We start from the raw sequence: 23828 nt of genomic DNA on the forward strand, positions 1-23828 counted from the left end.
TAAATTTTTACACTGGAAAGAGAAAAACTGTCTGAGCTGAAACGTAATGATGCTTGAAGTTTCCACTGTCAGGTCTTAGGAGAGCAATTTTTCTCTTAAATTCTTAATTTTTTAAAGGATTTTGATGGTGTTTACAGCACCAAAGTAACTTCATTCTAAGTTGAGGTCCAAAAAACTGCTCTCTCTGGTTTCTGCCACAAAGCATAAGTCTTCCTCTTCACTGGTAATATTAAATCAAGTACTTGGAAGAACTGGTGAACTGCTGCTGCCCTGCACTCACTTGCCCTTTTCTCTAGTTCCCTGTCACTACTGTCCAGGCAAAACCCAAGCCTTCCTTGATGGCACTGTAATTCCCCCCAAATGTTCTCTACCCAGAGGAGCTGCCCAAGGACAGAACCCCTGCCTTGCCTCCCCACTGCAGCTCTGCCATGTCACAGCATTTGCCCACTTCGAAATGCGTGTGACGTGCTGCAGCAACCACGCACGGGCTGTATTTGCCCCTTCCTTTCCCAATTCAAACATTTGCTCCCTGATCATCCAAATATTGATTTAAAAGCTCTTTGATGTCATTTGGGGAAATGCATTTGAATGTTTTAAATGTGGACTCAGTCCACTACAAGGAATACTCGGAGGATTGAGACAAACAGGGACCCTTTGCACTCCGTTAGCTAATGTCATATTCCCTCCAGCATTTACTAAAATCATTTAGTCAGAAAGATAACATTGTGGATAAGGAATATTTTTAAATGTTTTGAAAAGCCCCTGTTATCTGTTTGATCTTAACAGATGACTTCTGCAATCTAAATTCCACCTTCACAGATAGAGAAAGCTACTATTCTGTAAGAGAGTGTTTATAGTAAACCCTATCTGAATTTGTCCTGGGTTTGGTCACAGGCTCCTAACAGGTTTGAGCTCTCACTGAAGAATTAGTTCTCCTTGTGGGTTGTTATTTTCCAGGTACAGATCTCAATTAGTGTGAAAAAGCTCTAGTTCTCACAGAACTGCTCCCAGCTACAGGCTGCTGCATTTAAGCAGGACTTCCCAGTTTCTAGGTGTATAAACACCCAAATTTCATTGCTATTTTTTCCCCATTGACATGAAAGGCATACATAAACATGTTCAAGAGGTAGCAGTGTTGACTGAAATATTTCTAAAGGCTCTTTTACACCTTAAGCACCCACCACTTTCCTGTGGTTAAATGCACAATGTGTGTGAGATATTAACCAAAGAAACTCTGTAATTGCAAAGATTATTTTTCAAGGCTTGTTAATTCATTTATTTTCATTTTCCACTTGTGCCAACAAAGCCTTGCTTAACTAGTTCAGTATCTTTCATTACAACTGACGAGGAATGCAAGGTTATGATTTAAGGTAGGTGCTCTGCTCAGTTAACCAGAGGGATCTGAATTCTAAATGTGAACTAACAAGTGATATTTTAAATATAATTGAAGTACTGATCTCTGATGGACTTGAATAATTGGTATACAGCTTGCAAGAAAATAATTTAACAAAATGCTAATATTAATTGTTTGGGATTTGTGAGAAGAGCAAACCACGCAAGTTTAAAGGTACTGGGAAATTAATCTTGAAACAAAGTTTTAATAAAGGTTGTTTCAAATGAAGCCTTGCTGGTGCTGCTGAACAATACAAAGGTTAGATTTAACTTTGGAAGCATCCACCAAGGCTGCAGGTTTAAAACAGAGTTATATTGGTTAACAGCTAAAAGCACTGGAAATGAGTTTTCAATTCATTTCTAGGACGTAATTCAGCAGCCATGCCAAGCAAAACTGCAAACACTTCTTTCTGCAGTTTTCTGTTTCATTCTGAAGGACAGTTTATGAGCTAGTCAAACCGAGAGCACAGAGCCACAGGTCACCCCCCGCACCCCCCAAATTTAGGCTGAAGATTCGCAAGTTTTGTGAACTAAAGCATCGGTTTGATAATCAAACCATAACTTCATCACTCCATCTGTGCAGGTCAGTTACTTTTGCACACACAAAGTGCATCTGCACAAGTGTTTGCTGGTGGGATTTTGTAGTTAAAAAAGGAAAGGCTGCTCCCAGCATTAATCAGAGAAACAAATACCTCTGCTCACACCGCACAGAGACAGGCTGCGGTTGCACCTCAACAAACACACAACTATCCTCGTGTTTGGCACATATTTTACAGATAACCTAAGGCAGAGAAAACCTCTATACTGATTTATTTTCATATTAAATTCTTAACTCAGAAGTGAGATGTGACCCTCAGATAAATCTCCCACAATACCCTGCTGATTCCTCCCGTTTGGTCAGGGCTAACAGATTCGGATTAATTGGCAACTCTGCTGGGGGGGTAAGGAGGGAGGTTTGTTCTTCAGTTACTTTTCTTGAATGTCAAGCAGATTAGTGCACTAAAATGCCTGGGAGATAAATATGCTGCAGATTTCAAACAAATGAAATTCCAAAATTGTTTGTTGAGACTAATTCAGTGAATGAAGGAAATCACTTTCCTTTTTTCATGCTCTCTGAACTGTGGGTTATACAGTTGATTTTGTTTTGTTCGTAAAAACAAAAAACATTTAAACTATTTTAAAAAGAGCCACTAGATTTAGAAAGAAGGAAAAAACTTAACCTCAGGTTTGGCTTCTAATTAAATTTAGTGGATTTTTTTTTTTTAATAACCAAAATGTTCTTCTTGACACTAAAAGAAAGAGATCCTGAAATACTTTCAAGTCTGTGTTTTGTTGCTGCAGTGCACTCCTAAAAAAATGCTTCCAGTCTTTCACAGCACAGCTCCCTGGCTAGCTGGAAGCACATTTTAATTGTTTGATTCAGCAAAATGACCTTTTTACTTTTGTTACAAACAGAGGTTTAAGTACATATTCACAGAATTATGAAGATAAGCTCATCCTAGCTATTTTAGGAAGGGTTTTTTATTTGTAAATATTTTATTTTAAAATGTACATACAATGGTGAAAGGATGAGCTTCCTGAAATTAGCTAATCCTGAAAAAGCTTCTTTCTATTTAAAATTGTATTTGTTACTGAGAAACCCAGGGTTCTCTAAAAGTAACATGCCCTGGAAAGCTTCCTAAGGCATATTCTGAACAAGCTAGAAATAACTGTTGCATATTTGTCTGAACTAATACAAAATGTTTGGGACAATTTTGTCTAAATAAAAATCATTAAATAAAAATGGGAAGCATTTGAACTGTAATTTGAATACAGCTTTACACTAAACAGTCTATAAAAAAATATTTAATTTTAGTTATATAGGAAAAAATAAAATACGTTTTGTTTTTTCCTTGTGTAGCTCCACTCAAATTATCTTTCTCAAAGTCGTGCACTTTTGAACCAGTAAACTCATTCCTCAGTTAGTGTTACACTGATAAACTAATTTCAAACAAATGTAGCCCAGTGCCAACACACAATTTCAACAAGTAGAATTACACCAACAAATATCAAACAAACTATTTGACTGTTTGAGCCTGTGTGAAATCTGAGAAAGGCAGATTTCTCAAACAATTGTTACAGGAACTTGGGGTTGTTTGCTGCTTCGGAGCTTTTTTCTGTTAGATGCAGCCACATTACGTTGTACTGATGAAACACTTTCAGGCTGCTTTTTGCTTTTAGATTTCACATTGAAATGAAGCTTCCAGACACAGCTATGAATTTTCTTTTAAATGATGATTAAGAACTGCTTGCTTTCTAAGGAGAGAACGTAGCTACTCACTTTTAGACCCATGCCAAACCTCTGCAGTATTTCTTTGAGCTAACCTTTATCCCCTTTCTGGACTTGCCTTGGTCTCTGCTAGAGAGCAAGTCAGCTGTAATTACTTACAGGTGAGTTATTCCATACTAATGAAATAGCTCTATGAAAACGATGTTATTGAATTGAAACGTAGATGGCAGAAACACATTGATTTATTTTGCATGGATTTTTAAACGCTTAACAATCCCCCCCTCTCCCCTCGGTGCTAAAGAAATTAAGACCCAGCAGCGAAGGGGAAGTTCCCTCCTAAGCGAGCCCCGCACCACTTTTGCACGGGCTGGGGGCAGAACGAAAAACCGGCTCGGTTCAAGAGCTTCCTGGCAAAACCTCTCCTTGCTGACTTCCAAAAGCCCGGTGCTGGACACAGCGAGGCACAGCACCCTCGCCTCGTGGCACTCTCCGCCAGATGAATTTGTTTACCCCGTTGTGCTTCTTTTTTTTTTTTTTTTTTTTTTTAAAGCGTGGGTAACTCCACCCATAACTCTGCAACTTCCCACTCTCCCCGTCCTTTTTAACCTGTTAGGCACTGCTCCTGACCTCCAGCCATCCTCCCCGCCGCTCCGGCCAGCAGGCGCTTTGCAGCCCAGCCCCGGCCGCTGTAGTGGAGCAGGAGCAGCCCGGAGCCCGCAGCCCCTCGCAAAGAGCCCCCAGCAGCTGCCAACCCAGCGCCGGGGGGGCCCTGCCCCGCGCCCGGCTGCGGGGTGGGAGCTGCTCGGGGCTCCTCTCCCCCCATCCCTCCGGAGTTATTGTTATGACTATTATTAGCGTTATTATTATTTTTTTCCCCCTCTTTTTTTTTATTTTATTTTTTTTTGGCGGGGGAGGGACAGGGGGGTTGTTTTGTTTTTACAGCAGCCATGCAGAGCCCCGGCTATTGATTTTCGGGCAGATGAAAGGGATTTTTACAGGCCTTCCCTGTGGAAGGGAGCAGCAGTAAAAGGTGATACCACCCACTCCGAAGGAATGCTGTGCATGCAATTAGGAGCGAGCTCCCAGCCGGGGGGTTCCAATTCAAAGCAAGGCGAAGGCTCCCCGCCCCCCCAGCCCCCAAATCCCTTCAAACTACCGAAGCCATCAATACGGATCGATGCCGCCCGCGCCCCTTAACCCCTTCCTGCCCGCTCCCCGCCGCCGCCGGCCATGGGGTCGGGGGTCGCGGAGGGGGGGGGACGCGGCCACCGCCGGCTCCCTCCGCTCCCCGGGCACACCGGGGGCACCGTGGCCATCCCGGGGGGGTGTCCCCACTGCCGGGGGGGCTCCCCGGGAGCGGCAGAGCCCGGCCGGGGCAGCAGCGAAGCGGTTAATCAATAGCGGGGCTGCGGGCAGGGGAGGGGCGGGCTGGAGGGGGGATAAAAAATGCAGAAAGGAAGGAAATGGAGGGAGTGAGAATTAGAGTCGCTATAAAACCTCCCCGGCCTGCCTTACAAAAGCGGGAGGGGGGCGGGGGGGAGCCCGGCCGGGCCCCGAGCCCCCCGCCCCAGCAGCGGCCGTGCGGGGCTGCGGCTGCCGGCCCGACCCGACCCGCACAAATCGCGGCGGGGCAACAGCGGCGGAATTCACCCGGCTTGGGGCAGGGGCTGCGTCTCCCCCCCCCCCCCCTCCTTTTTTTTTTTTTTTCCTCTTTTCTTCCCTCCCTCCCTCCCATCCAATCCCTCATTCATAACTTGCATTTAGCGACTGTTTTTCTCATTCATGTTCCCCTCCCTCTCGGACACTGTCAAAGCGAGCACAAGAGCCTGCTTTGTAGGGGTTTGATCAGCAGAGATTTGAGATCTTGGGGCTGGCTGCGTTTGGGTTACATTCAATCACTTTTGAAGCTATCGATTGGATATGTTTATGGAAACACGAAAGGTATTTCTGGCCATCCGCTAGCTAGGAAATGATTGAGATTATTTATTTTTATCGAAAGGAACGAGGAGGTTTCTCCGGCTCTCTTATTTTCAATCCTGCAGACAGGAAAATGGCATTAAGAAAATATTGCATTTGTATCACGTTAAAACGATTGTTCAGCCTAAATAAAGACGTGTTTGGGGGGGTGGGCGCGGGTGCGTTTTAAAGTTTTAAAAATCGTTTCTGACAGCTTCTCAATTACTAAAACGTTTCCGAGGGTGGCTTTTTGTCGTGAATAGTTCTTTTGTTTATATTTTTCATTTAAAAATCCTTTAAGCAGCTGCATTTGTTGAAAAACTCTAAGAATGAAAAAAGGAAAGAACAATTTGAATTTCACTGGTGTGTAGCCTCATATATGTGAATAGAGATATACACTCACAGAGCAATTTTAAACTGTTTTATTCTCCTGTGCCTGAATCAAAGCCCATTCAAATAAAACTTTTCTGTAAACTACTTGGCTAAAAATACGAGGATGGTGAAATCTCACCTATTTTACTGGCAACTTTAAGGATCATTCAAATCGGAGCTTAAAGAAAGGGTCCACTTCATATTGAAGTCTGTGTGTTAAAAAAGAAAAGTCAAGGTAGCTGTGCAAAATGAGGTTTAGGATTTTAGAGGAGCCCAGAGGTGACTTTGATTCCCAGACTACGTGCAGGGGCTTTCTGAGGTTGAGACAAACCAAAAGCCCAATCTGTTTAAGTTTAAACATTACTAGTCAATGCTGCCCCATGAACATTTTACGAATCTATTTGTTCCTGTCTCCTGTGGAGTTTTATCAATTCGTTTTGAATCCAGCCTTGCAGTTTTATCCACAGGAGCAAATGTTTGCAGGTAGTGAGCCAGGAAGGAAAGAGAAAACACAAAAATCAAATCTATTCTTCCTAAATGTATCAATCTTCCACAAAGATGGACTTTAAAGTTAATTTATAACAGCCTCTGCAAATATCATTGGAAACTTCTATGAAATTTTCCTTGCCCTCCTCTTTTCCCTTTGTTCCTGCCTGTCACCCACATTCACAAAGCATATGTATGTTCAAGACCTAATTAGGAAGGTTTTATATGGGTTTGTACATGTGTTTTCACACAGACGCTAACGGTGGAGTGTGTTACTGTGCTGCTCGGGTGGGACTACGGGAACCTTGCAGACGGGAAGAGCGTTATTAAAGAAATCGTAATTAATAGCATTAAGAAGCTGATTAAAATAAAAAACGCGTTATTGCAGCAGGGGTCTCATTAAGAAATAGTCATGCCTGTCTGCCACAGATTTAAGAACTTTCAGCCACAAGGCCTTGAACCGAGGCAGCCCCAGTTGAAGGAACGCGGCGCAGACTCCTCCCCCGGTGACATCAGATTGAGTTACACTGCAAAACCACCCCAGGACCAGGAGAAAAAAAATCTGCTTTTCTCCCTCCCCTCCCTGATGTTTAAAAATGATAAAAACGCCATTCTTCTCCAGCGCTGGACGTTTGCAAGGAGCCCTTCTTTAGAGCAACCTAACATCACAACAAATGTCTTTCATCCGCCTTCCTTTCCAAAGGGAGGGAAGAGCACAACTGCCCATTTGCAGCAAAGCACCACCAGAAAAATCCAAAGAATTCCCCAATGTCCCCCAGCCCTGAAACACAAAAACCCAGCCGGTCAGCCCGGCGTTGCAGCAGAGTAATGCTCCTTCCGTAGCGCAGGAGGAGCCCAGTGGGAAGAGCTGCGCGAGGAGGCGGCGGATCCGGGGCTGGCGAGCAGAGCTGCTGATGGGGAACTTCCATTAACTTTATTTACAGTTGGGCCAAAATTAAACTGACAAAGCCGTTCGGAGCTTGCTGTAAAGTTACACATTTTTCATGTAAACATCCAAGGCAGTTGCCTTTCTCTAGGATGTGTCATTTCCTGTGTGGCTGCAATAATATATTAAGTAAAGGGATTGCAATGGATTTGCATATTTGTGCACGTATAGACGCTGGGCGTAGGAAAGCTAGCAGGATGTTGGATATATACAACAGCAGAAATCGGCAGAAAGCATTTTGTTCAAAAGGTTGACCACTCTGCAGTGAGAAACATGCTTCAGATACTGTTGGCATTCAGGACAAGGCTGGCAATGAAAGATTTGTGGATGAGCCAGTGTGGGACAGGAAAGCCTCTATGTTTAAGGACTCGGGGAGGAGGATGTCATACTCAGGACACAGGTCACCAAAACAAGCTACAAAACCAACTTACTTCTTACCAGCTCCCTTGCTCGTTATTTACTGTGCCTCATTCAGTGCTAAACATTTAGCAAGACAGTTGTGAAGAGACACTGGTGACCGATAGCAAGCTGAAGGAATTAACTGCAGGGATATAGGGGCTCACCTTTGCTCCAGGAAGGACATCTTTCTGGTTTTGCTGTAAGATATCTACTTTTTTTTTTTTTTTTTTCCCCCAGCAGTAAAGTGTCAAACCCACAAAGGAAGCGATATAATTAGTGCTGGTACCTACTACAGACCCGGATCTCTGAAGAGACCAGCGCAGCTTTTCAAACGTCTACCATTTTGAAATCAGAAAAACATTTTCTAACAGACAGAAGAATCCCTCTTGAATCCCCCCTGGCCCTTTTGAATTCACGCCCTGCCTTACATCAAACGCTTTTTTGCTGATTAACTGCACAATCAGGTCCCTGCAGATCAGGGGAAGAATGGAGAAGAGAAAAGCAACCTCTTTTCCAGAGAACAATACCATTATTTCAGCTCCATTGGACAGGAATGTGTGATTTCACAGCCCACTGCCCTTCTCTCCCATCTCCAAAAACACTGCCAGAGATCCACTGCCCCAAGTCCCCACCCATTCGGCCCCAGACCCAGCGGTTACAACTCGGGTTCAGTGTATGTGCGTGGGGGCTATGCTCACACGAACATACTTATATGGAGAAAATATCCAAATGGGAACCGACTCCCAAGCCCAGGAATAGATACAAAGGAAGTTTAGTTTATTTTTGAAAATAGCTAATATCCTTTTTCTTGTATAACGTAAAATTCTAGTTCACATGTACACGAGATAGATTTTGGGGTCGGGCTGTGTTTGAAGGTAGTTAACAAATGGAATGAAAGGAGATTTTGAAACAAAAATCATTCATCACTTTAGGGAGAAATGTTTTTCAAATACTGATTACTTAAAAAAATGCTAGCAAATACAATAGAAAAAAAAATCACAACTTTTTTTTACGTACAGAAGCGTATCACTTTCTTAAAGCTTGTTCAGTTCATTTGCTGTTAGGTTGGTCTCGTTTGAGTGTTAAAACACTTTCATTTTAAAAAGCATCTGTTGAAAACAATTGTTGAATAGCTGATTCCACAGGAGGAGCTATTTATTTCAGAGGTGAAAGCAACTGCACAAACGTGAGTTTGTTGGTTAACAACGTGGCAGAAATCTTTTCAAACAAGAACCACCAGCACATGCCCGTGTTACAGAGACCGTGCCACATTGCTCTCCCGGTCCCCGTTTATCCATTTTTTCAACAAATCCCGCGTTGTGCGGCTCGCAGGGTGGGAGCCATACCACGCAGCCTCCCTCCCTACCCCCAGACTCGGCGATAACGCGATGTGAGGTCAGCAGCGATGCCCGGGGGGAGCAGCCCCTGGTGTCACGCCGTGCCCCCCGCTGGCCCCCGGCTCTCGGTGCCTGCCCAGCGGAGCCCAGCCCTGCCCGGCCCGTACCGAGCGCGGCTCCGGCACCGAGCGGACCCGGGGGAGCCGGGCCCGGGGCTCGCACACGCGGGGTGCCCCGGCTCGAGCAGCGCTGCCTCTTCTGCTTTGCACAGCTCGGCGATTTGTTTTGCCAAGGCAGGGCTTGCTTTTCTACTCGGGTCGAGCTTAGAGAGGGCAATATGCACGGAATAGCTGCAATCTCTCGGGCAGAGCAGAGAAACACCGACCACACCTCTCAGATAAGGGACCGCTGGGGCTCGGGTTTGTTCCCCCAACACCAGCAGCACCGAACAAAAGAGAGAAAGAGGGAGAAAATAATATTTGCTCAGGTCCCCCCTCTGCTCGCCTTTGATTTATCTGTTTACAACCGGGACCCCCTCAGTTGAAACAAAAAAATCAATGAAAATGTAGTTGGAGAAAAGGCGGGCAAACTACTGAAAAAAAAAATTTGTGAATGGAAGAATGTGTTTGTGCATTCATTGTTAAAATAAAGAGCAGCCCGTGACGTCGGCCGCGGCGGGCCAATGGGCGGCGGGTTAATATTTTTAAATATCCTCCCCGGCGGCCAATGGGCGAGGCGGTGGCAGAGACTAGCGCAGGGTTTGGCCAATGGCGGGGCGGTATGCTAATGAGGACTTGGTCAGGCAGGAGCTGAATGTCAACTAGTCAAAGATGGAGGCCGGAGCGGGGAGGCCATGAGGTTCGTACCGGAGGGCTTTGCCCCGAGCGCCGGCGCTCGGGGAGCGGCGCCCGAGCCCGCCCGGCGCGGGGCCGGGGGCCTGGGGGGGATCGGGGGAGGACCCGGGGGGTCCTGGGGGGCAGCGCGGGGCCGGTCCCGTTCCGTCCCATCCCCGCTTTTGCGTCTCTTTTGGGAAGTTTCGCCTCCCCGCCCCGCGGAGCCCGGCTCGCCGCAGCCGGGGGGCTCCGGGGCTCCGCCGCAGCCTCCCCGGGGATCGCAGCCTGGGGGGACGGGGAGGAAACGGCGGGAGAGGGAGGGCCCCGGAGGGGAGCGGGGGGACGGCGGGGAGCGGCCCCGCTGCTGCCGTGCCCGTGGGGGCCCCGCGGGGCTCGGGGCAGCGGTGGGGGCGGCCCCCCCCGGGCGGGGAGCGGGGCGAGGCGGGGGCACCGCGGCATCCCGGAGCCCCGCTCTCCCGGAGCGCTTTCCCCGTGGGGCGGGCGAGCCCGCCCTGCCCTCTCTCCTTGCCTCCATCCATCCCTGCCTCCTTCTCTCCCTCCGCGCCGCTTCCCTCCGGAGCGGCTCCGGCGGCGAAGTTGCTGCCGGTGCCCCGGCGGGGGCCGCGGAAGGCGGCGGCGGGGCCGGGGAGCGGCGGGGGCGGCCGGGGGCCCGGTGCGGAGGGGAGAGACGGGGATGCGCGGGAGGCGGCTGCGGACGGGCTCGGCTGAAAACGCTCTGGCTAGCGGCGAGCCGGCTGCGCCTCTTCTTTCCCTTTTCCTCCCCCTCCCCTCGGTCCCTTCACCTATGCGAAAAGCTTCGGAGAAACCGAGCGCGGTCCCGCGCCTCGCGCTCCGTTCGCCGCAGCCGAGCCGGCCCCGCGGCGAGCTTTGTGCGGCTCGGCTCGGCACGGCGCGGCTCGGTTAGCGCTGCCCCCGGCAGAGCCACGCTGCTCTCCCTGCGCACACGGCGTAGCTCTCCTGTCTCTAAGAGGTCCCGATCTCCCCCCCACTTCTCTTTTTGTCTCTCTTAAAACCCCCAAAGAGCGAGGCACTAAGTCACATGCTATCTCCAGCAGTATTTATATTGGCTTAATATTTAAATCTCGTAAAAGTAATGCTTTGCTTAAATAGTCCAGAGTTTTTGCAATAAACCAGGGTGCGCAGCCCAAAGTGTTTCTTTGGCATTCTTGCACTTTGCCCCAATTCCACTCCGTTTCCCTCCAGTGTGTGGTCTTCGAGTTGTGTAAGGAGGGCTCGTACCCTCGAACACAAACTGGGGCTCGGGAATTTAAAAAAAAAAAAAACTTCCCGAAGTTTAAAGCACATTCTTTCTTCTGGCGCTCTCTCTTTCTCTCTCTCTCTCTCTCTCTCTTTTTTCTTCCCCCACCCCTTTCTCTCTTTCCTGTTTTAAACATCTCCAAACTAGCCTAGGTTTCTGGGTTAGGGAGAAATTCTTGTCCAAAAAAAAGGAGAAAAAAATAAAATTAAATCAGCAAGTAACAACGATACAGTTTAAGATTCTAATTGGTTGGGACACTTCCAAATCAACTGGCTTTTTGTTAATACTACTCTATAAATTTGACAACCAGAATTCATTTAGTGCATTTTCTCACTCAGCCCAAACTCCCCCAGACTCGAATCAGTTTAATTCATTGTAGCATTTGGTACGATTCTTACTCGTCTGTACAGTTTATGGAAAATTGTTTTCAAGTTTGGATTTCTTTACCTAGAATTTCTTTGCATTGTTTGAAGCTTGAAATCAAAGTATTTTGTAATTTCTCCAGTGATTCTTATTTAACAAGTAGTTACGTTTTCCAGCTTTAAGTTTGAAATTGTTTAAAGAAACAAATGGTAAACAGTTTGAAACCTAAAGACTAACAAGTTGACTTTTAAATGTTACTTATTGCTAAAATTATTTGGAATGCCTGATTTGTAATGATTAACTGATGTTTTCTCCTTACTACCCCTATATTCTTTCTGAAAAAAAGAAAGAAAAGAATTCAATAGTAATGTTTTCACAATGCAAACAGATGACTTTTAAAGGTCTCTCCCCTCCTGGCTGGCAGTTGTTTTGAAAGCTTGTTTAGATGCTTGCAAAAAATAGCAAAACTTCCTCAGCACTTAAAAATAAATAGAAGCAATTTAAACTGCTAGCAGGCATGTATATAATAAATACCAAATATTTTAGCAGATGATTCAGATGAAAGCAATAGAAAGAATATGAACTTCTCCTGCATTGTGTCTTTGAGATAATGTTTAATCTAATTCATTACACACCTACTTTTGTAACGTGCTGGGTCCTGAAATGCAAGGAGGACAATCCAATTCTGGTCTTTGCTTTCACATGCTCTAATGCAGTACATTTATCATGGGGGGAAAAAAAAGTCCCTAAAACAACCTTTTCTAAATTCTTGCTGAAGTTAATTTTGAGATGCAGTTGTGAAATATTAAAATCTGACTTTAAAGAATAACATTGAATCAATGTGGTTGTCGAAGAAACTCCTTTTTTTTGAATGTAACAAATCTGTTTTAGAGTAAATCATGCACAGAAGGCCATCACTTGGAGAAGTTTCTAACTGATTTATCACTTATATTGGAAAGTCTCTGAAGTATGCTGTTGTCCAGAGCCCTTTTTCTGTTGTACTACTGGCAATTATGATGAGCAGTGCAATATTAAAAGGGCATTGGCTGGCAGAAACATGACCCCCTTTAGCAGCCCACCCTCTTCAGAGTGGGCAAACAACCCTAAAATAGATGCCTCCTCCAGTGTATTTATGCACGTGTGTGAAATAAGGTTTTATACATGTGGGAGTGGTTTTAAATAAGGAGAGAGATCTTGGGTTATAGATTTTATTTGTCCTTATATATGAAAGGGCTGGAATAGTTTAAACACATCCCATTTAAAACAAGCTCTAAACATTTCTGGGAGCTTTCAAGGCATCACATTACCTGCTTTGTTTACCAATATCCTGTGAGTAATTCATTATTAAATTTCTACACACTTCCATGCAATATCTACAATGAAATTTTATAGTGATTTCTTCATAGTTTTTCCCCCTTAGAAACTCTTCCCTGTATGTTTAAGGTGGTCCCTACCGATGTCTGTAGGGATTTAATGCTGTTGATTTGATTCTATGAATCTGTTGTGTTTATGCTGTGATTTTTGAGTGGTGACACAGAGATACGCATGAGATTGAAGCACAGACACTACGTATTTTTGTATACAAGTCCCATCATTTCTGTAACATTTTCCTCCACAGCAAATCAAAGCACGGTGCATTTATACCAGTCTATATATACACACACACATCAGGCTTTTTGGTCTGTACTGGTCAACCACTAGAAAACACACAGCACAATTAAGAAAACTTCTGAAGGCACAGGAAGGGGCTGCCACTTTCTGTGATTTATTTAAATCGTGTAGTTCAGATTCATTGACTGACCAATTTAGTTTTTATGGAAACACATAAGTTTGGGAATGCTGAATTAAGCCCCTTGTTCTTTTTTATTCTCCATTACTATAGCAAAATATTTGATTGTATAAAACCTTCATAACGTACCGTGCCTAGATATACTGGGCATGTAGCAAAAGCCTGAATGGTTTGTTTAACAAGCCATACTAACAGTGCTCTTTCTCTCTCTCTCTCTCTCTCTTTCTTTCTCCCTCTCATTTTTTAACTAACTTTTTGTTGTTTTTTTTTAACCTTGTCTAATTACGATTGCAAATAAACTTTGTCATGCAGAGTTTTATTGGGGCTAAACATAAAAACGTTATTGTGGTTAACGCTGTAATGTAACAGTCCCTTACAAAAGGATGCAGGGCAGCTGTGCAGAACGTGACAGTGGCTGCTGGTATCGCTGGCTCTGACAATGTTGCACTACTGTCTGCACAAATAAAGCAGTGCAATAATATTGTCAAAGCATTTGGTTCCAGTCCTAATACATCCTTATGATCAGTTACTGTTGCACACCCATCCCCTGACATTATGGGATTCTGTAGTTATTTAATGCATTTTAGCAGGCAACCATCCCCCTACTCTGATTTCTCCTCCCCGCCCTGCCACAAAGGCTCGAGCGAGTGTTAAAATGTCAAGACTGTGTAGAAATTGCCTAAAAAATCCCTGCCCTCGTGTTTGTTTGTTTATTTTGTGTTTAGTTTGAGTGGTCTGTATGGAAATTCCTTGGGTTTTGTTCCCCATTTTGACTGCTTCAGTGTACAAAATGGATTGCCCTTTCTGCCACTAGCGTGGGTTTGTGTGTCCAAGTTGTAAAATAAAACGCTGGCCTATTCACATTTTAAAGCCCTCTTGTCCTCCTTTAGAGCAATCACCACCTTTAAAAATATCCTGACCAAGTCTGAATATTTTCTTGTTTCTGCTTTAAAAATTAGTCTTAGGAACCTCAGGATGTTGTTATTGTGTATAGAATTCAGTGACTTTAATGTATACACGTGTATTCACAGGCAATTTAATTTTTGCTTCCTATTGATGTATTTTCCAAGTTCCATCGTATTTCACTTTTAGAGGAATTACTGTTAAGACTAAAGCAATATTGATACCTTCATTTTCATTAAACAAAAAAAAAGAATAGAAGGCGCGTAAATAATAATCAATAGATTTTGAAAGACAATCTTTCTCTGCAGTTCTCAATAGCAAGTGTGGAGCGGGTCTGAGAGACGCAGGGATGATGCAGGCCTAGGAACCGTAATATTGCATTCAGAATTGATCTTTAAATAACAATCTGTTGGTGACTGTCACTCGTGGTGTGGTTGGAGGCAGATGTGGTATTTTCACTTGCAGCTGCTAAGAAAGGGGTTTAGAGGGCTGGGGGATGGGACCTTTCTCTCTCTCTCTCTCTCTTTTTTTTTTCCTGAAGCCTTGAGCTGTTACCTTGGGAGCAAAGGGTGGGGGTGGGGAGAGCCGTCATATTGGAAATCAAATCTAGGTAAAGGAGCATTTTCAGATTGCATTGCGTACCCCAGACCAGGGTACGCTAGCGAGCGAGCCATGGGGAGGCAGAAAATGGAGGACCACATCCTGGGGCCGGGGGGGGATCCCATTTTAGAGGGACAAGGGGAAGCTGAACCTCAATAACACTCTCCATTCCTCAATGAACAGGCAAGCAAACAAAAGGCACCTTTTCGGTCCCCGGTGGGGTGAGGAGCTGAAGCCTGCCTCCCTTTCACACCCCGAGGAGAAGGCTAAGCCTCCGAACCCGAAGCAGAGGCCCGGGGCCGGTGGCGGCTGCGGTGCGGTGCCCAAGCCTCAGAGGAGGTAACCCGAGCCTGCATGGCTCCCTCTCTCTGGAGCTTTTCTTTTCCTCCATCTCTGCGCGTTGCAGCCTGGTTGCCATTTTTGCGTGCGTTAAGGAACAGGGAGGCCTGGTTAGCTGAGGCGCCTTCCCCTCCTAATTTCTGTTTAATTAAGAAGTAGGAGAGAGCGAGATCTGCGAAGACCCTGCTGGTGGGGGGGGGGGGGAGACGTCATCCCCCCACCATCACCAGGAGCAGAAGAGTGACCAGAGGGGATGCACGAGGGGCCCTTCGCTGCCTCCCTCCGAGGAGGCCAGGAGGGAGGAGCGGTGCCCGGCCGGAGGCACCCCGCTGCGGGCAGCACGGAGCCCACCGGGCAGTGGGAGCAAGTGGCAGCGACAGCCTCGGTGGGGCTGAGGCCGGGCTGTAAGATGGCCTCTCCGAGGCAGGAGCCTGCCTTGTTCGGCGGCGCAAAGATCCTGGGGGGAATGCACGCGGAGCTGTTTGTCGGTGGAAAGTTCTGCCCTTGGAAATCAGATGGTAGCACCACTTGGAAACCTCCCCTGGGCAGGGGGGATTCGAGGCATGTGATGCAGGGGAAGGCCTGGGTGGTGACAAGGACTGTGTCCCACTCGCCAAGGGCCAGGGGCCACCATCTGAGGCCTGCTCGTGGCCACTGGAGCCACTGCGGGCCCTCCACCGAGCTCAGGCTGCCAAAGGCAGCCCTGGGGGCGCAGGGGGTGAGGACTGGGGTCCCCTGCAGATCTGGGCCTGGGATGGAGGTTACACATTCCAAGCCCTTCCTTCCCCACTCGCTCTTTCTCTCTCTCTCTTTTTTTTTTTAACCCTGCCTGGCTGAGGAATGTAACAGCACAAAAAAAAAAAAGCACTGGAGGAAAGCAAAAAAAAAAAAAAAGCGGGGCGATTCGGAAGCAAAGGCCCCTTCAGGAGCCTGTATTTGTGCAAGGGAAACCATTTGCATGTGTGTGGAGATGCCAGAGTTTGTCTCCAGTTGGGTCGGAGGGGGAGGGCGCGGGAGGAATGCGGGGAATCAGGTCGGGCTGCGGGGGGAAGGGCTCCGGCAGAGCCTCCATCCTGTTGTTGCATAAACTTGTTAAAAGAACCCCTCCTCTGTGGAGGCAGCACACATAGGGTATTAGTGTGGTGGAGGAGGCCAGACCTGCGCCCTGGCTACACAACCAATTGGAGCGGAAAGTGAAATCAGATGGTTTAAGTTTTCAGAGGGATTTTTTTTTTTTTTTTTTGCAGGGGGACTTTTTGAGTCATTGCATTTAGTGCTCGAGCCCTGTTAAGGTCGCTCCCGCTCTCGCTGCTCTTGGGTGGTGCGGAGACCGGGGGTAGGCCAGGAGGTGCCCGCTCCCCTCCTGCGGCACCCCGGGGCCCAGCCGCAGAGCCGGGGCCTTGGGGGGATCACAGCCCTGGGCGAAGCGGTGAGGGCAGCTCGGGCTGCCCCGGGCTGTGTGGGGCTCCCGATGGGGTGGCAGGCTCCGAGGTCAGCCCCACACACACGTCTCCACCAGTTGAGGCTACTGCCGAGACGCCCTTCTTGCCCTGCCGTACACACAGGGCCAGGAGCAGGCCCGGCCCTCCCCAGGTGATAGGATTTAGCCCTATTTTGCTCCTGAGTTCAGTACCACAAGTCTTTTTTTTTTTTTCCATCAGACAGCAGAGCGCTGGTAAACACCACGCAGAAAAGCCGTATTGTGGGGTTACAAAGTCTAGGCTGTTTAAGGAGCTCTGTCATTCCTTTTAATGGAGCTCACTGACGCAGATCTGGCTTCTGCCAGCCGAGGAAATGTTGCTGCTGAGAAAAGGGTTATTGAAACCCACAAACTAAATATTATAAGCAAGAATCAAACGGCAGGACATTCTGGTGTGTAATCCCTCCTGATTGCAGGCGGAGGGAGGGGGGACGTATTGATAAGTGGCTGCGGGTGACAGAGGCCCCCGGCCTGGTGGGTGAAACGGGCTCGGGAAGGCAGTGTTTGCGGGGAGGGCTGCCAGCACGGCCTCTCCAGGCTCACACCTGGACAGGTTGACTCTTGCATGGAAGCAAGAATCCCCTTTTTCTCTGGACGGATTTGTAGTAACTTGCAAGATAGACTTAAGGAGCCAGGACTGGAATGCTAAGAATTTTCTCTTTCAAAAAAAAAAAAAAGGAGAGAGAATTAAAAAGGCAACACTTCCCAGTTTTAAAACAATGATAAAATTACTAAAGAGGTTGGAAAACTCTAAATCAACCCTCAGCCTACAGCTGTTTCCAAAGTGTTTGCTCTGACCTTTGGTAATAGTGTCAATTTTGCTGCAGAAAATATATTGTGGACTATATAATGTATTTAATTGCAAGATGGCTTTTAAATGGTCTCCTTTCCCCAGGCTAGCGAAATGGCTGTGACCAGGGAAACAAGGCTGGACTGAAGCTTTGTTGTCCTGCCACGTTTTGTGAGGTTGCAACCAAGATGAACGTTTAAAAAACACTCTTGCCCGAAGTGGCACCTTTAACCGCAAGGGAAAACAAACAAACAAACAGCAATGAGGGGAAGGGGAAATGGCTCCCTGAACTAAACCAAGGAGGATGAGGTTTGATCTCACATGGAGCAGGAGGCCTCTGAGCTCCAGAGAGGCTGCTCACTACTTTATATTTATCCCCAAGCTTCATCATTGGGACACTTCAGTCTCACCGATGCTTTCTGCTAACATCAGAAAAGTGGGGCTTAAACATACAGCAATGACTCCACTACCATTAGAGATTCCCCCCCAACACTGCCAAAAAAAAAAAAAAAAGCTTTGATTATTGAGCAACATGTAAAGCATTATTTCCATACTAGTCTGGGTGACATTTCCATTTAGTTTCTATAACAGTGATTAAAGGCGAGAGAGGTTTCTAAACATATCTAGAGATGCTGAGCCTCTTGGAGTATAAATAGCATGCATTTCATAATCTCGTGTTTAAACGTTTATTTTAAAATAACCCCCATATACATTCCAGAGAAGTCTCCCTGCTATAGGACGTAGATTGACCCTGGCTTTGCACATATTGTTTGCAAACTAGGAAAATACTATTGGATATTTGAAGCCGCCTTTATTTTTCCTGTCTTGTTAAAAAAGAAAAAAGGGGGGGGGGGGGGAGTGTGGGGAGTCCTGTGCCAGTGCACCACTTGGAGATAAGGAAATTCTTGAGACACGTCTAGGCTCTCAGTGCAGATCCAGAAACATAAAGGCATAGTATTTTAATTGCCTTTGCTTGGACTTTAACTCGTGGCTGACGTCTCTAATTACATCCCTTACTCCTTCCTGCCAGTTGTAGCTTCTGCAACTACTGAAATTCTTAAGTTGTGTAGAAATTGTCAAGTCGTGCTTTCCCCCACCACTACTGATGCACTAGCAACATCACTCGATGTGTGAATTGTACGTTTCAACTGTACACTCACCAGTGGGCTTGTCTTTGGGCCGCTGGAGAAGTTAAATTGTGTGTGTTCAGCATAAGTCTTGTTTGAAATAACATCGAGGCTGAAGAGTGGAAAACACATGGTAAACATAAGCAAAATAGAGACTGGACGGGAGTAGATGGAAAGGTAAGGCAGAGCCTAGCTGCATTTTTTTTGTGCTCAGTCCAACTGGATGTCTAGGTTGCAGGGATTGCTGAGAAGCAGAGTGGCAGGGTTAAACGTGAGGTTTTGCCAAGGTAAAAAGAACACCAAAGTTTGATAAAAACTCATTCTGAGCTGCTTACAGCAATCTCTGTGAACATGGCCTTTTAATTAGTGTGAGCAAAGGTTAATACAAATAAATAATGTGGAAGAAAGATTCCTGTTTGCTTCCAACAAGCATCACAAAGGATGGGGATAGGGAGGGGTTGGGGCAGAGTGGAGATTTTGTTTATCAGTCCATTAGAAAAACAAACAATTAATGGAGCTTCCCCTGTTCTCTTTTCTTTGGCATGTCCTTGGTTTTCAGCTGCTTTGGGCAAGTCAGGCAACATCAAAGGGGATGCAGGGCTGCCTCACACCAGCATGCCAAACGCCAGGGATCTCTAATGGCAAAGACCAGATCAATGTGGTATGCATAAATTAGCCAGCAATCCATGAATTAGGGGATTGTCTCTCCATTACACTCCTATTTAATCCACTGGAAAGCAGGCTGAGGAAAGAGAAGCTTAAAGTGTCAAAATCATGAGCTGGTTTGGGATGGCCTGGGAATGAAGTTTCCTTCACCTTCCTCTGGACTCTCAAGTGTTCCTACGTGACAAAAGCACTGGGGCAGGTTCACTGGGAGCCGGATTGCAGAGGAAGAGCCTCGCTGGCAAAGCAACCCTGAAGCTGGAGGTGCCTCAGCCCCTCCCTGGGATTCCTTTCTGTGGCTGCTGGTGCGCTCAGCCCCAGCTGAAGATCGTGCCTTCCAGCCTAGGACAGGAAAGGTGCCAGGGAGGGGGCAGGAGGAGAAAAAGCTAAACAAAACTAGCTAGGGCACAGCACGCGTGCGTCTCCAAACAGTGTCTAATCTGTGTGCGTTAATGTGAAGTCAGCGCTGGAGAGCCAGCCCTGGAGATCCTGTTTCGCTTTCTAATTTTTGGTGTGTACTTAATCCCGTGATTTCCAATGAAGGGAGGGATATTTTAAAACACTGGGCTCTCCAAGTAGGACAGCCCTGGAAAGGAAGTTCTCCGAGGGCTTGATGCCTATTACTAAGAGGTTCAAAATACAACTATCAATTAACCAAATAAATAGTGCTTCCCAGCCTCTAACAGCTCAGGCAGCTAATTGACTGAGTTTATTAATAAAGGAGAAATTTACACGCAAGAAGAAGGTGAGAACTGAGGACAGAGGTACAGAAACCTGGGTAAAATCCACAGTGGTGTTACGTACGTCCTGGGAGGAAGGGACAGTGTCCCTGCACCGATTCTGCAGGGCCAGAGGTTTACTGCTCCTGCACCCCAGCCTCCCGGGAGCACAGGGTGCTGCAATCCACAGGGCAGTGCGCTGCTTTCTAACTTTTTACCCCTTCCCCATTTGCAGGCATGGAATGAAGCTCCCTCCAGTCACCTGCCGCAAGACACATTGTCCAGCTTCCTAACCTTAAGGATGAGACCCTATCAATATTGCCTCTGCTTTTGTGCTCAGGGTAGTAGTGCAATATTGCTTATAGGGTCTTTTCTTTTGGGGGTATTCTTCACGGAGAGAAGACAGCCACAGCAGGAAAAACTAATCCTATGTGCCCATCGAATTAAGGGGAAAGTTGTGAAATACCGAGCCTTGTTAGATAGGCAAGTAATGGTGCGGAGACGTTACTTGTGACAAATAATCGTGCTATTGTGGTGACTCAGGTTGTGAGTAATGGGCGTATTTTCGATGCTATCGCACAGGATTCAAAATGGCCTTGTGTTTAAAAAGCTCAAGCGGTGACTGAAACTGGAGAAACCCATCGTGTCTCCATTTTAAATAGCACGAGTCCCGAGAGGTTTGAAGGGTGCCTATTTTACATCACGATGTAAACACCCACCGAGGGATGGGAGGAGATACATAGCCACACTTGCTGTTTCCGCGCCTGATTCCAGCCCGAAAACCAGCGCTGTGCGAAGCAGGGCGCCGCACAAAGGGGCCGAGACTCTGCTCCCGGTGACCTCCCCGCAGCAAAGCTCTCACCTCTGCCCGGCGAGCACGGCCGGGCCCGCGGCTCGCAGCAGGGTCGGGTGGTGGAGCGGGGCTGGGCACGGCCCCCGGCCCTTCCCTAGAGCCGTTCCCGGAGGTACGTGGGAAAGGAGCAAGGGACGGGGGCGTTAAATCTCTCCGCTTTGTGAGGGATCAGCTGGGGGCTGACAGCAGCCGGGATGGCCGAGTGGGTGGCCCTGCCTTCCATTTCAGGTGGTCCCCGCGGTCCCTTTCGGGACCTCTGGGGCCCAGGGAAAGGGGTGGTGGGAGGGGACTCTGGGGCCAGAGCGAGGCTCGGCGGAGCAGCCGCTGCCTCTGCGGGGCTTCACAAGCTTCTCCCCGGGCAGCGTGGGGCTGCTGCAGTGCAGCTGGGCTCAGGGTGCTGCCGGGCTGCACTCGCTGCTTGGGGCTTCACCCCCTCACACACCCACCCGGCATCGCTCCAGCAGAGGCAGCCAGCTTGGGGGCAAAGCCAGGAAATCCCCACACCCCCCCCCCCTAAGCCCGGGCTCTCCCTCCATGCCCCCAGCCCGGCAGCCGGGCCAGCGCTGGGACCACCGGGCGGGCTGCCCCTCTTTCCCTGTTGCACTACTGTCACGGTCGCAGCGAGCAGTGCAATAATGAAAGGGCGTCAGTGCGCCGGGGAACGGCGAGAGCCGGGACCGAACCGGTGACAGCGAGCAGGGCTGGGCCCCCCACCCAAGAGCTGTCTTACGGGGGGCCAGGGGGAGCCGGGATCATGACCCGAGGCCGTGGGGAGCTTGGTGCAGGGGCAGGGTGAGGTGAGCGGCCCCGCACAAATAAAGTGACTTCCCATGTCCCTGTCGCTGCCTTTTCTTCCTCGGGGGGGTTTCTTGCAGGTCACCGGCCTCCCCAGCGGCGGCGCACAGAGGCAGAGCCCCCGCGACGGGTTTTTGTGGGGCCAGCCAGGCGTGCGCTTTGTGGGGAGAGGCTAAAGGCTCTAATTGGACCGGGGGTCTTCCTGCCCTGTGGAGCCCGAAAAGCAGGCGGGAGGCAAGCCCTGGTGCTGGGCTCGGCGGTGGGGCGGGAGGGGAAGGGGCTGCAGTAAGGGAGAGCAGAACGGCGCTCTGCAGCTGGGAAGGCCAGGAAATAGCCCCGTGATTATTAGTGGCCATGGCGAAATGGATCCTTCTATAAAAGAGGGCCGGGGAGGGGTATTTCCTTTAGCAAAGGACCTTTCCACTCTGGCCTTTTGAACCCGCGCTTCTCCCTGGCACTGTTTCTGCTTCATCATGACTTTTTGCAGAGGAAGGTGAGTGCAGAAAGCAGACCGGCTCTAGGCAAGGGTTGCAATCTAATCCTGATGAAAAGGCTTTTACAGTCTATGCTTCATTTCCTATTTCTTTTGGATTCTCTCTTCCGTCTCTCACGTGCACAAGCAGATATAAAAGCCGAATCCTTCCCTGCAGTCTCTCTCCCAGGGAAAAGTCAGCCCCCTCCCCAGCTTCACCTTCAGGCTGTGCACACACAAAATGGCTGCAGCAGCCTGTGGGTGGGCATGCAGAGCTCAGGAAGCCGCTTTTCTTTTTCCCACCCTGCCTGCCCAGGAAGCCCTTCTGCTTTTATTTTCTGTGGCATTTCGCTCTCGCATAGCTCTGTGCAAATCCAAGGGGGTCTCCTATGTGTAAGCTATGCATGGAATGGGAGCTGGGGAGGGAAACGGCCAGTTTGCATGAGAAGGGGACCTGTCGGGCCCCAGTGTTTATTTTTTTGCTGACCTTCTGGGGATATGGTCAGTGAGAGCTGTGACAGCTGCTGGAAGCGGCAGGGGCTTTGAAGATTGTGAAGGTTGTGACCTCGAGGCCCCTTTCCTCTCTCTGTCCCAGGAGCTGCTGAGTCAATCAGGGAAAAGGGGAGGTGAAATGGGGGCTGCTCTTTAGCCATTTTTCAATCGGTGAATGAAACAGGAAAGGACAAATGCAAGAAGAAAAAAGAGCGATTACTTCCACTTTGGTGCATTACTGAGAAGGGGGGATATCTCTTTGGCAAAAGATTATAACAATAATGGGAAACCACTGTGCTCCTGAGATCCAGCACCTTGAATAAAGGGGTTGACTGGGCAAGGAGCTGATGGCAGATCAATAACGCTAAATTAGGGGGAAAGCCTACAAACTCCTCTTGGTTCAAAGCGAGAGGAAATCCACCTCTCATTTCCACCTGATACCAGCTGTAGATGTAGCGGGGGAACCCGGGTACCACTATCCTCCACCACCTCCTTGACTTCACAGTACCACGTCTTCACCTTTGCTGAGCTCAGCTGAACGCTGTGGCTGTTGTAGAAGCCACTGAGGAGGGCTGCACCGCACATGCCAAAATAAAGGGACAAAGTACATTGTGCTGCATCCCTGGTGTGTGCATGCTTTCAAATTGCACGGGCTTGCTTAGAAATCCACGCTCCAGGCAGCCCACGAGAGGGCTCTCAGCCCAGAAAGTGGGGTTTAAGCCTTTTTCCCTTTCTGGATAACATGATCCTATGGATCTATCCTTTAAAATAGTAATCAGAACAGCAAACACAGCGCCTGGCTTCAGTTGACCAATACACAACAGAGGCAAAGAAGGCAAACAGCAGGCTTTTCAGTTAGTTTACACAGGGGGCACTTAAATACTGTATTGGTTACATAATACCATTTGGGGGTTGGGGTTTTACACATTCTTCTACTAAATATATCTGTGAGATTTGTTTTAAAGTGATCAACATAAATCCAGCCACAGCTTTAAGGGGGAAAATTCCTGTGATTAGACTTAATACCACTAGGTAGCTCACGGTATATTTACTGAAAACCAACACACAATAGATTTTGTTTCCCCCCCTGGAACTGCCGGCCAGCCTTGCACTTTGCTGCAGTGGAGGGTGTTGCTCTCCCTCTAGAAGGGCTGTCATAGACAGCCACTTCCCT

At 47.8% G+C, this 23828-nt stretch overlaps 1 protein-coding gene and 1 long non-coding RNA gene across 3 annotated transcripts in view; one reads left to right on the plus strand and one right to left on the minus strand.

Moving 5' to 3' along the window:
- The window catches only part of TOP3B (DNA topoisomerase III beta), an 84784-nt gene that overhangs the window by 54103 nt on the left and 6853 nt on the right, over window positions 1–23828 (minus strand). The window lies entirely within an intron of this gene.
- On the plus strand, window positions 1062–22683 carry LOC310883388. Of its 2 annotated transcripts, XR_014573501.1 has the most exons (3): window positions 1062–5602; window positions 6729–10015; window positions 20278–22683. It is a non-coding gene; the product is annotated as an uncharacterized lncRNA (long non-coding RNA). The 2 variants fall into 2 exon arrangements; XR_014573500.1 differs by having other exon boundaries at window positions 1062–10015.

Source organism: Anser anser (assembly GCF_964211835.1).
Source record: "Anser anser genome assembly, chromosome: 18".
Lineage (NCBI taxonomy): Eukaryota > Metazoa > Chordata > Aves > Anseriformes > Anatidae > Anser > Anser anser.